The 13,952-nt window shown below is 33.4% G+C and overlaps 1 protein-coding gene and 1 long non-coding RNA gene across 41 annotated transcripts in view; one reads left to right on the top strand and one right to left on the bottom strand.

Annotated features, from left to right (window-relative positions):
- The window catches only part of GULP1 (GULP PTB domain containing engulfment adaptor 1), a 309,040-nt gene that overhangs the window by 133,311 nt on the left and 161,777 nt on the right, over window positions 1-13,952 (top strand). For 12 of the 40 annotated variants that reach the window (XM_081579427.1, XM_081579402.1, XM_081579417.1 and 9 more), the window contains one exon: window positions 11,688-11,796. The exons of 26 other annotated variants lie outside the window; for them this stretch is intronic. The gene's annotated coding sequence lies outside the window, so the exon portion shown is untranslated. The remainder of the gene's footprint in view (window positions 1-11,687; window positions 11,797-13,952) is intronic. 2 more of the 40 variants (XM_081579431.1, XM_081579406.1) reach the window with 1 other exon arrangement.
- LOC145541842 (uncharacterized) overlaps window positions 1-13,952 on the bottom strand; it is an 86,772-nt gene that overhangs the window by 43,067 nt on the left and 29,753 nt on the right. The gene's annotated exons all lie outside the window — the stretch shown is intronic.

Here is a 13,952-nt window from a genome sequence, read left to right as displayed (position 1 = left end):
GTCTTTATTCCAAAGTTACACTGTAGATTTTTAGCTTTTTAGCTGGCTTGCTTCTTTCCATTTCCAAACCTAGATATAAGGTTATTTAGCTTTTTTAACCTATTATTCCCAAGCCTAACAGATTTCCAGTCATAGTCTTAATATTTCATTGCAAACAAACCCATTAAATTAGTTTTGAAAAGGTGTTGAATTTTTTTTTCTCCTATCCCTGATAGTTACAATGCTAGTGAAACTTGGAATTTTCTGAAGTCCTGTGTTTTTTGCAACTTGCAAAATTGCTAAGTTATTGTTTTTGGTTGTACAGAATCAAGCATTGCAGTAACTTGTCAGTATGATTTGGTATGATGCATGAATATAGACGATAATATATATTATTTAGCATATATTTTTAAGAGTCCTCTCCTATATGGCCCCCCTCCCGTCTTCCCACTGGTAACTACTAGTTTATTTATTCTCTATCTGTGAGTCTACTTCTGTTTTTTTATATTCACTACTTTATTTTATTTTTTAGATTAGACATGTAAATGATATCATACAATACTTGTCACTGGGCATAATTCCCTCCAAGTCCATCCATGTTGCTGCAAATGGCAAAATTTTTATACTTCTCATGGCTGAGTAGTACTCCGTTGTGTGTGTGTGTGTGTGTGTGTGTGTATGTGTACCACATCTTCTTTATCCATTTATCTCTTGATGGAAACTTAGATTGCTTCTATTAATTTTACTTGGCAATTGTAAATAATGCAACTATGAATATTGGATACAATTTGAAGTCTCTCTGAGAGGTTAATCACAGATCATATCTTAAACATAATCTTTCTATATCTACAAGTTTTATAGATTACATTTTGAATGATTTTCAGTTATTTTATAGAACAACATGTGTGTTCACATGTTGATTACACCCAAATAGGGCTAAGTTACTGCTTCTAGTCACTCACAGTGTTTTGGGCTAGTAAGTCTGCAACTTTCATTTGAGTATTTTCTATGAATTTTCTATGGCAAGTCAAATCGGAGGATTGCTGACTTGAACCTGAATTGCTGCTGGGTTTGAGACAGAACATCAGTTTATGTGCAAAATGTTAATTTGCATGAGTCAGTGATTCTCCTCCAATACTCCAATAGTAGGAAGCATTTTCCTCCTAAGGCTTTTTTCTTTTTTCTTTTTTTCATCTCAGGATAATATGTACTCTCTCCTTAACCATCTAACAGATGCAAACTGTAGTTAAGAGATGACTGATGCTATGATGTTTAAATATTTCATACTTGCAAATTGCTACCACAGAATTTTCAGTTAGCATTATAAACAGATTATGCTGATTTTTTATCTGCTTTTTGGTACTTCTTGGAATTCACCTTGAATATCATTTATCTTTCCTCTACAGTGATTCCACGTTGTTGGATCAGGATTTGTGTACCCAGTTTTATATAAAAACAATGGAGATTTGGCAAAGCCCAATTAAATATTACGTTGTTCCCTTCCATCTTTAATGAATGGTATAACAGTTCCTTGTTTTTATTGATGATTAACCCAATGTACATTTCAATGCAAAAGCATTATGCTTTCACCTTTCACTTTGAGATCTTTGGATAGGTTTCCGAGCAACTTTTGGTTTTCATGAAAGGCTTACACTCCTTGAACAGTATGTTTGATTAAACAATTAATCTAAAACTGTATCAAGTCAGGTAAGCAGCTTCTCTTTGGCTGGAAGACCTGTATCGGTTTCCTAGAACTAGTCTACTCTTCCAAATCTACCAGGGCTTTGTACTGCTGCTAAAGCTTTAATTCTGCGATTACTTTATCTATCTTCCCACACCCCCTTATTTTCAGACACTGAATCTTATCCATTAATTTTTTAAAAAATATAATCATTCATTTGGTTCCATTCTTAGTGACAGCCTTATTTCTCTACCATCATCTTTTGCCTGAGCTACAGCAACAGCTTTTTAACTCTTCTTCTAGAAGTTTATGAATATATTAATATGTAAATCTACACGCAGATTTATTATCTCCCAGTCAACTTCAGTTGATTCCTATTGCAAGGCTTACCGTACCAAACAGGTTTCTTCCTGGCCTTATCTCTTCAGCTCTATCTGTTGTCACTGCTTCTACCTTTCTCCACTCTTCATCCTCATTGGCCTATTTTCAGTTATTTAAATGCCATGTTTGCACACCTTCAAACCTTTCCCTGTTCCTTCTGTGTGGTAAACTTCACTTACATCTTCCAAATTATAGTCTAAACATTACTTCCTCCAAAAAGGACCACTTGATATTTTTTTTATACTAGTTAAGGTTTTCTTGTAATAAACCACCATAATACCCTATATATCATTATGTTTTTCTTCTCCTTATGTGTGAGTTATTTTCTCCCATTTCTGTCTTTGCTGATGATGCATAAATTCCATTAGGCACAGCTTAATTCTATCTTGCTCACTTGTATTATAATATAATCCACAATGTAAGTTCATAGTAAATATTGTTTAAATAGGGACTGAATGATTGAAAGATACCTTTGTTACTACTTTCAAAGACAGAGTATTTCTTGAGAGAAGTCAGTTTATCCCTTTTATGTATCTTTTAGGTTTTCTGACACTGTCTCTAAATTAAAGAAGTTAATAATTTAAAAATCTATACCTTAACCCCATACACTAATTATGATTAAAATGAATATTGGGGGATAAATCATATTATATAAGTTGGTTATTATATTAGTTGAGAGGTGTTCCTATTTCAGTTTGCTTGTTAAACACCAAATTTTTTTAATGTATTAAAATTAATGTTTTATAAGGAAAATATTTTTATTTATTGGTCAGTTTTTATATGTTTCTAGTTGGTGACCAGTTTTTGTTATATGTCTACTTTAATGAATTCTGTCATTTTCTTTACAAAGAAGCAACAAAATATATTTTTAAATCAGAATATTGACTACAGCTGTGTAACTATTAGGCAAATCATTTTTATGACTCATTAAGTATGATTCTAGCCAGTAGGCAGTATTCTAAATCATAACACTTCAGTAATCTTCATTGGAAAAAATATAATTTGTGTATTTTTTAGAACTTAATTTAGCAAGAACTAAGTGAAGGATTTGACAGATAAGATGCTTGCCCTCCCAGTGTGTTCAAAAGAATGCTGAAGCTGGAAAAGCTTAATATGTCATTAGCTTGGCAATTCCTCTTAGAACTCAACACTATTAATCATTAGAAGGAGGTTTTGTAATATGTCAGGGGCTTATAATTTGTTCTATTCTAAAATAGCATTTGTGACAGGAAAATGATTTCAGTTTATGTGTTTGAATCTATGTAAATTTTTAAATCATACAATGACAGAAATTGTTCTGGTCTTTTCAAAAAATAAAATTTACATAATTAGCCTAATTTCTTAAATGGAATTAATTTTCATGACTGTTTTATTATTATAAAACAGGATTCTGACAGAGTTAATAGGTGATATTATAACTCCTTTGTAACAATTTATAGTTCCTGGTATTATGCACTAATATTGTATCATGGGTATATATGTTACCATGTGGGATAAGTCTTAAAATGTTTGAATGAAGTATTTAAAGATGACTTTTAGCAGTATTTACTTAAAGTTCATTTGCTTCATTTTCACAGTCCCAAATTACTTTGCAAATAGCCAAGATTCCTTACTATAGGTTAATATGATCCAAAGAATTTTCTTCATATAGTCCATTGGAGTTTCTGATAGAATAAGGAGTAAATCTTAGGAAATTGTGTATTTTGAAGACAAGAGTAAAGGGCACATTGTAGGGACTTTTTAAAAAAAGATTATAGCGTGGAGGCTACTATGGTTTGTATTCCTCAGGGTCAATTAGCACAATCTCAGATACAATCTATTCTATCTAAGTAGTAAAGCAATTTTATCTCAGAAGACTGCAGGACTGCATATAATCTGTCTGTGAAATGTAACCCAGACACTGAAATGTTTAATGAGATTAATAATTTCTGGAAGTTGACTTTTTGAAGAATCCCATGATAATTTAAAGAATATGACACTTATTCTTCTGACCTAGCAAATTTCAAAGAAAAGTATGTTTAGATGAAATGTTAATGTCTGTTTAAATCCTTTGTCAGTGTAGAACAAATCAGAAAAAAAAGTGTTTGGAATTGGAGAAGAAAGAATAGAAGAACGTAGAACATGCCCTTGGAAGAGAAGGAAGAAGTGAATAGGGATGAATTAAAGTGGCGATTGTTTCCAGTTCTCTGATTGCCATCCATCTGTTCCATCATGAGACCAAAAAGCTTAAAATTATGAAGACCTGAACGGATATGCTAACTGAGTGCTGAAAATGAGAGTTACGGTAACAGTAAAAGAATATGTTACCTACATTAGGTTCAGTTGCTTGTTGCCCAAGAATCCAATACTGAGAGACAAGTGCTGGGTAAAAGGAAAGACAGCTTTGTTGAGGAAGCTGACAGTCCTGGGGTGAAGGTGGATTCATGTCCCAAAGAGCAACTTCCAGCTCCCCAGGTTGCTGGGAGATTATGTAGGAAAAAGAAGAAAGGGCTTTTATTTTCAGAGATGATTGCCTTGGTCACATGATTCCAAGTAGCGATCAAGTCTTGCTTGCAACTGGAACATTATCTAAGTCAGAAATCTCTGGCAGGCTAGTTCTGAAAAAACAAGAAACAAGGGACAAAGACAAACTGAAGCAGATAGAACTAATCTTCAGTCTCGACAGGCATCATCAGCTTTTTTCATTAGCAGCAAGCTAAGCTAAGTAAATGGTGGTCTAGGGTAGAAGTCTAGGCTTCCCAGGTGACTCAGTGGTAAAGAATCTGCCTGTCAAGCAGGAGACATGGGTTTTGACCCCGGGTCGAGAAGATCCCCTGGAGAAGGAAATGGCAACCCACTCCAGTTTTTTGCTTGGAAAATCCCATGAACAGGGGAACCTGGCGGGCTACAGTCCATGGAGTCACAAAGAGACAGACATGGCTAAGCGACTAAGTAACAACAGGGTAGACGTCAGGTATGGTAAGCCCGGAGTCACTGCCCTATCATAAGTAAGAAATAGAGTTGAAATAATGCTAAGGAGCTGAGAGTCCCTAGTTACATCTCATGGCCTGTTGTAAAAATACCTTTATTATTTCAAAATTCCTCAAGGTAACATGAAATGAGTGCAACCATTCTCAGCTAAAAGTAAATTTCATGGTTTGCAAAATAATAAAACCAAACCAAGATGCCCCAGTGCTCTGTCTTAGAAACCAAGTTCCTAATCCAGGAATCTTTTACCTATCCTGTGATTAAATAGTAATATTGACTTTGAGAAAGAAAGGAAAGGTATAATCACCTCGAATAAAGTGAAAAATGTACTTTTAAAATGTTATTGAATTTATATTTCCAGTGTATTTTTTAAATGTTCTGCATAAATGTAATAGATAGTGATGGTTGCATAACTTTGTAAATATTCTAAAAACCACTGAATTGTGTATTTTAAATGAGTGAACTCTATGTTATGTAAATTATATATCAAGTAAATGCCAACCAGAGGTTAACTAAGGTGACTGGACTGGAGTAAGTAAAGTACAAGGATACTAGGTCTTTTCTCAGATTGATTACAACAAATCACAAGGCTAGACATTTAGTTTCAGGACTCAGTGGGTAGTCCATTCCAGTCTTAACAATCTTGTACTTTTTAAGTCTTGTGATGGAAGAGATGGACTAACAATCATAAAACTGGCATCAGTCACAGCTTTAATTCACCTGTATCAATTTGTGGACTTTGTGTCCTACATCCTGGGAAGAGAGACTGTCAGCAATAATTCAGACAGGATTAAATGAATACAGGCCACAGGATGGCAAGCCCTTGAACTTATAGTGTTCAATTGAAAAGTGAATAAAAAGCACACAAACATAAAAGACATTTACTGCATTTCATCAGATATAGGTGGATAAATATACTTGAACATTTATGTTTAAAGTCTGGTAGACTATATTCATTCTCAGATAGATGCCAACTCATAATGGTGAAGATTGAGTTTTTGAAAAAAATATTTTAATTTCTGTTTTTGAAAAAGTTTTAGATGCTCAGAAAATACTTTTTGTCTACACTAGGAAAATTTTCAAAATACTTAACAGTTAAACTATGTTTTAAAACTGAGACAGAATCCAGCCAATTTGAATATAAATGACATTATACAAATAAAAGGTTGTTGTGTTTCTGTTGTCTGTAAACAGTGTCAATTTGGCTGTTTTTGTTGCCTCATCTTACTCATTACAACAGGAAATTCCTTTTCCCACTCTCTCTTACGGCAAAACCTGGCTGCTTTTTAATGACTCTGAATGCTTCTCAGGAAACGGCTGGAAGCTTTTGAAGCATGTCTCATTGGATTATAAAGGATTGTTGCTTTGGTGCATTTGTTCGAACTAGTGCTATTTGCTAGAATTACCCAATGGTTTCTTTACACTTGTTTCCTTGCATTCTATGCCAGAAATTGCCTACACACTCTAAATTATGCGAATAGCTCAGGTGATCCATGTTAGGAAGGAAGATCCATTTTAACAGTTTTCCCCAATGGAAACTATAGTATAATTTATTCCAATTAGTTAAAAAATAGCAAAAAATACATTACTATAGAATGTCTAGAGAATTTGTTCATATTTATTCAACTGTGCTATCATTTGAAAAATTAGTTTCTCTTCATTTTAAAAAGTTGTTCTTTTGTAAAACATGAGTGTGCCCAGCCTTAGTGAAAATTTGGCTTAATGGGAGTTTGATGCCATGGGAAAAATTCCTTAAAATAATTCAGAGGACCCTTATTGATTATCTGGTCTCACCCTCTCATTGACAAAGAGCAGATTTGTTCTTTTAAGGTGACGCTTTTATTTCTCCTCTTTAAAATTTTTGAATTAGTCACAGTCATTAATAAATTTGGTAGTCCTACCCCTGTAGGGCTGTGCAAATTATGAAATTTTAAATATGTGAAGTCTAAACTAAAAATTTACATTTTAACTTGGAATATTTGTATGTGTATATGTGCATGTATGTGTGTGTTTTGTGTTTACAGAGGGATGTAGGTGATAATACAGTGATAAAATGTTAATATGCCAAACTATATTTTTTCTTTTAGAACATTATTACTGAAACTTCAGATTAAAAATATGAAGGGTTATCATACCAGCTTTGTTGTGGTTACTTCCATCCACCCATTTAGTCATTCATCAATTGATTATTTTTGTCTTTTTATCAAGTATGTGTCACATTTGGGATTAAAACCATAAAGAAGGCATAGCTTTTGCATTTGAGAATCTTTTTATTTCATTTGAGAATCTATTTATTTCACTATAATAGAGTGAAAGCATGTATAAATCAATAATTTCAAATAGTGTGACAGAATATATTAAGACTTATAGGGAGAGTAATTATTTGTTTGCATGAGGAAAAGCTTTATAGGAAGAGGGACAGGTAGAGCTGAAGAATGAAAATATGAAGGTCTCAGAGCAGAGAATGGAAAATCACATCTTCATTTTTCAAAATATATCTCTAACTGCTTTTTCCTTACACATAGAAGAGCACTTCAAATAGAGCTAAGTAGCTATTCTTTGTTTTTAATCAAAGATAAAGTGTTAAACCTCTTTCTTCATATTTTCTTAATTTTTAAAATATTTTTCATGTTGTTGAGGTAGTCCGAGCATGAGTTAGAAAAGAATTTCCAGACATAAAGCATTTCAGAAAGGAGTAAGTTTATTAAGAACAAAGAGCAGAGATAAAGTGGATACTGCAAGCGCAGCAGGCCAACCTCCTGACAGACCAGGGAGAGTCAACAGATTTCGTGCATTGATAGCTAATTTTTATAGTCTCAAGACAAAGAAAATTTTTGCTGGAAGGCTGGCGTTAGGTGATTGGTTGGGGTGCTAAAGGATATTTACTGGAGTGGGCATCTTTGCCTAATTGGAAGTCAGGAAGCTTGTTAACGGTGATCAGGGGTCTGTGGCAACAAGTTACAAGGGGCTCAGTCGGCTTCAGAGGTGACCTTGATTCTAGGCTCCACTTCTGTGGCCTTGGTGCAAAGCCTAGCACCGGAGGTCTTGGGGGCAGGACTCAATACATGTGTCAAAAAATTCAGAATTAAAAAAAAATTCATTCACAATAGTGGATAAACACTGAATAACCACTGGACATACTGTTATTTTATTGACTTTTTCATTTCTTTTTAGGTTTACTTTTTTATCCATCATATGTTAATACCCTTTAAATACTGTATTCATTCCTTTCAAAATTATCCAAATTCCTTTTAATATTTTAGTCTAGAATTCATCAGATTTCATTTAAAGTGCTAATTAGTGATAGTTCAACTAGTAATTAGTTCTTATCAATGCCCTTTTAAAACAATAAATTTGTCTATATTAATTGGTTAATTTCTAAGAATAAATTCAGTTGTCAGGTTTGTACAAATACATATGTATGTATAATAGGTATTACACATACACCATATACACATACAATTCATATATGATATATATATGTGTGTTCATAACTGAATTCCTGAAATTGAATGACAGGCCACTCCTTCAACCTTTCCTACACTTCAATAGCCTTAGTCAATCTGATGTTGTATTTGGTATTTGCGAACATGAAATTTAAAAATATAAACTTATTTTAGACTTGCTTTTCACTTTGTATTTGAAACTCTGATGTATTTTCTAATTTAATTAAATATATGTACATCTGTTTAAAGTAAATAAGCATTCAAATTAAATAGGTAATTTTCATAAGAAATTATTAATTGGTTTTGAACTCAGGCAGGAGTTTTGATTCACAAGAAAATCCCTGCACCTATTTAAAAAGAAATTTTCTCAACTGTTACTGAAAATACCTTTTTCCTTCCTAAGCCTTTTCCAGGACACACAGGTTACAGGATGTAATAAGACTCTTCCTTACTGTGACTACATGAAAGCAGTAGAGTTTCTCTGTGCCTGTGCTAATTAGAGGCACTGACCCTATAGAGGCACTATTTATTTCTCTGCTGCTTCAGTTTCCAGACCCCTGGACTCCTCAAACATCTCTTTGACCTCCTTTCTGAGAACTGCTGCTTAGAAGATGAGCTGCTCAGAAATCAGGTAGAGATTCAGGTTAATCTTTAGTACTATGTAGTCTGCTTTTCAAAAGTCAGCCATGGATGGCTTCTTCTCCTTAGCTGTTTCCAGTTTATTCATTGCTCCTGAGAATGAAAAAGTCATGTTCTACCAGCTGAGGGTGAGTTTTTGAGAAACTCGATTTGCTTAATAATTGATCCTTGCTTTTCTGTAGCACTACACTCAAAGAGCACAGTAAAGTATTGATGTTATGTATCCCATTTTAAAGATGAGGACATATCTTTATTCCTTTAAAACTGTTGAGTATGTCTGTAGAAACAATTTGCTTCCACATTATGGCCCTATTAAAAGAAATTAAATTCCAGAAAATATGGGATTTACCCTTGGCCATACAGATAACGATAGTGAGAATTAGAACTTGTTTTTCTAATGTAGAATTCTTTCTGCTGCACAATATTGCTTACACACATAAGTCTCTTTCATTAGTTTTAAATAAAGCAATATAGTTTTACAGAGATTCCATGACTGTGATCTGACTGCATTTTAATAGTACTACACACTTGTAAAGCGTACTCTGTTAAAAATTCCTGACAAAGGATTAAATTTTAAAAATATGATGAAAAACAAAATTTCTGTGCTGACTAGTATTTTTTAACTCTGTATAATTTTAGTAACTCAAAAGTCAGTCAAAGGTATTTTATGAAACATTTAACATATCAAAATCATTTTCAAAAGCAAAACAAATACAATATTGTAAAGTTAAAAAATAGAAAATAAACTAATTAAAAAAAAGTATTAACAGAAATATAAATGTTCATGATTAGTTAGCATTTTAAAATAGATAAAGTTGAGCTGCAAAAAGCACTTTTAAAATTTCTTTTTATTTTCAGACTTCCATCATGTTTCTATTTTTAAAAGTATATATGTTTCTGTGTATATATATATGCATATATGGGTATATACACACACTATATATATATATGTATATGATATGTGTATGTATACATATGTGTGTGCATTCGAGTTTCATTCCTAAAAATAAACCTTCTTAAAAGTCAAGTGTATCTTTGCCTCATTGCAGGATATTTTGGTATTTCATTTACTATAGATATTAAAAGATAATTGTGTCTTAAATGTGCAACTGTTGGAGGAATTGTTCTCTGGTCTTATGATAGAAATCTGTCTGTTATATTGATTTGTCACATGTAAAGCTGAGTAGCTGAGATTGTTATTTGAACTGATGACAAAGAGGACTACTGACTAGTAACACATGAAACATACCAATTAAAAAATTGCAACTCTTTTAATCTGAAAATTTTTACGAATTTTTATGTGTGTAAATTTTGTAATATAGAGAATACCTTATCAAAATTACTATTTGAATCCAGTATAGTAGTTATAAATTGTTTTAAATTTTTATTAAGAATAATTTCAGACATGTGCAGAGTTCACAGTGGTGTAATGGACCCTCATGTATCCCTCACCCACCTTCAGCAATTTCCATGCATGGACATTCTGTTCATCTATGTGCTCTTTCCTTATCCCTCTCCTAATACTATTTTGATGCAAATTCCAGCTCTCTTTAATTTCATCTGTGAGTATCTCTGTGTGAATATCTAAAAGTAAAACTATTTTAAATGAAATTACTATGTCATTAGGACATGAAAATAATTATAGTAATTCTTTAACAGCATCAATTGCTAGCCATGTTTAAATTCCCAATTGTTTCATAAACATCACAGTGTTTTCAATTTGCTTCTTTTAAATATTATGTATATTCCTTAACAAGTCCATAACTTACATTTTTCATGTCTTTTTAATCAATTTTCTCTTTCATCTTTCTTTCTATCCTCCATGTAACAAATAAATGTAGAAGAAACCATTCCTTTGTGCTAGAGAGTTTCTCACTATCTGGATTTTAATGATGGCATCCCTGTGGAGTAGTTTAACATGTTCCTCAGTTCTCTGAATTTTCTGTACAATGTCAGTTAGTTGGATATAGAGGTTTGATCAGAATCAGGTTTGGTTTTCTTTCAGCAAATCTGTTTCCTGGTGGTGTAGCATTCGCTCATCAGGAGTTACGTAACATTTGCTTGTTTCTCTGGTTTGATATTAAGCAGCAACTGATACTCAATGGCTCCACTAGTTTATTAGGGATTGAAACGTATGTTCCCATTCTGTCATTATTTTACACTTAACTAGCAGGATACTTTTAAAGAAAAACCTGTTCTAGGTTAACCAATGAAATAGTTTACATAGGAAGTCGAGATAAATGGTTGGTTCTTTTCCTTTATTTGCTGGCTCTTCAAATGATGAATTTGTGTTCTAGCTTTTTTCAGTGATGAGGGATGAGCTATTATTCTTTCTTATTCTTATTAGCTCATGAATTTAGACATACTTGACATTTTTCCATCCATTTCAGTTATTCTTCTAATTGATGATGACTTTTCCATTGGGGCCTTCAAACCTTATACTTAGACTCTGTACAGTTTTCGTCTCAGACATTGACTCAACCATTTGTTCAAGGAACTTTGGTTCTTTAGTGAGAAGCACTATTTTTACGACCAAAACTTGGGTGCTAGAGTGTTCATTACTTCATTACACTTCCTGTGTGTTCTTTGTCAAGGGCAGTGTTGGCGAAATGTTTGATAGCTGGATTGAGGCAGAGAAAGGACAAGATGAACTGGAACCTCTTCAGCACCAAAAAGCATAAAAGTGCTCAAAGAATGATGGAGGTATGCCAAAGTGACACAAAGGCCTAAAGGGTCACCAGTGAGACAATTTAAAGAACACTATAAATAATGATAGTAATGGATTATAAGCCACTGAATAAAATAGGAAGTCATGAGTAGATAATGCTATAAATAAATACATACATTACAGAGAAGGAAAGTCATACTTTATAGCAAAATGCCAACACAGAGGGAATGAATTAAAAAGCCACCATTTGACAACCATCACAGAAAAAACTAATTAAGAAAAGGGTAATCAGTGCTAAAACTAATAGGTGAAAATTGATGTAGCTCAAGTTATTCACAAGGTTTTGATTCTGAGTCTCTTTTGTATGTAAAGTGAGATAACAGTGAATAATGCTATATTCTTTTATTTCCACTGGTATTGAGAACTGGGATTCTTAAAATATCTCTTCCAAATATTAATTACTCATTTGCATAAAACTACTGATTATCAACCTTTTCACAAGAGAAATAGGGTAGATACTATATTAACTAAGTTGAGGAAATGACCAGTATTGGGACATATTGACACCTTGTGGTTCTTGATGCATTGAGAAAAACACCAGACAAACTCAAATTGAGAGATACCCTAAAAAGTAGCTGGTATTCTTAATAAAATGTCAAGGTCATGAAAGGAAAGGGAAGACTGGTAACTTTCCAAACTGGGAGACTACAGAGACAGCTATATGTAATATGCAGTCCTTAATTGGATCTTGAAGGATACTACTGGGACTATCAGCAAAACATAAATAGAGTTTGTGAGTGAGATGATGGAATTCAATATTAATTTTGTGATTTTGATGGCTATACTGTGGTTATAAAAAAGAATGCCCTTGTTTTTAGGAAAAAGTCACTGAAGTAATATAGGGTAATGGGACAACACGTCTGCTACTTCATCTCAAACAGTTCTGAAAAAAATATTATGTGTGTGTTATTATGCTCCATACAATGGATGTATAAATGTATAAATATACATGTGTATGCATGTGTATATACATATATATATAGAGAGAGAGAGAGAAGACAAAGGGGGTAAAGAGAAAGAAAATAAGTATATATACTTAATGCAGTAAAATTTCAATGAATGGAAAGCTAGGAAATCTTTGCTAGGCAAAGATTATATGGAGTTTTTCATTCTATTCTTAAACACTTCCTTACAACAGAAACTCCTTATTGAGAAAAGAAAGACTGTATCATAATTCCTGGCCCCACTGATTACCAATGGTGAAGGAAAGCTGCAAAGGACAAGGCTTGAGCCCTGTCTACTTTAAGTATACATTGTTTAATTGATTAAACTTTGAAAAGAGGTAAATTTTTACTAAATTTTAAAGCACAATTTTAAAATGGTAATTCCTTAGAATAGAAAATAAAAGGAAAAATATGATCCTAAATATGTACCTTGTTGGTAGTATAATCACACAAACAAGAGCTATTTCTTGTGACTCTGAAACAAAACAATTTGACCCAATATCTCTAAGGTGATATGTCGTAAGGAACAAAAGGAAATGCAAACAAAGAAAATTCATTTCAGTGATGATATAGGTGAGACAGTCCTGACATTGTGATTCTGAGTCTCTTTCGTATATAAAGTCAGACAACAATCACTTCAGTTCAGTTAAGTCGCTCAGTCGTGTCCAACTCTTTGTGACCCAACGGACTGCAGCATGCCAGGCCTCTCTGTCCATCACCAACCCCTGGAGTTTACTCAAACTCATGTCCATTGAGTCGGTGATGCCATCCAACCATCTCATCCTCTGTTGTCCCCTTCTCCTCCCACCTTCAATCTTTCCCAGCATCAGGGTCTTTTCAAATGAGTCAGCTCTTCACATCAGGTGGCCAAAGTATTGGAGTTTCAGCTTCAACATCACTCCTTCCAGTGAATATTCAGGACTGATTTCCTGTAGGATGGACTGGTTGGATCTCCTTGCAGCCCAAGGGACTCTCAAGAGTCTTCTCCAACACCGCAGTTCAAAAGCATCAATTCTTTGGCACTCAGCTTTCTTTATAGTCCAACTCTCACATCCATACATGACTACTGGAAAAACCATAGCCTTGACTAGACAGACCTTTGTTGGCAAATAATGTCTCTGCTTTTTAATATGCTGTCTAGGTTGGTCATAACTTTTCTTTGAAGGAGTAAGGGTCTTTTTATTTCA

Source organism: Giraffa tippelskirchi, chromosome 3 (assembly GCF_054371585.1).
Source record: "Giraffa tippelskirchi isolate mGirTip1 chromosome 3, T2T-mGirTip1v1.2.pri, whole genome shotgun sequence".
NCBI lineage: Eukaryota > Metazoa > Chordata > Mammalia > Artiodactyla > Giraffidae > Giraffa > Giraffa tippelskirchi.
Note: the sequence above shows the minus strand (reverse complement) of the source record. Positions and strands in the feature narration are given on the sequence as shown.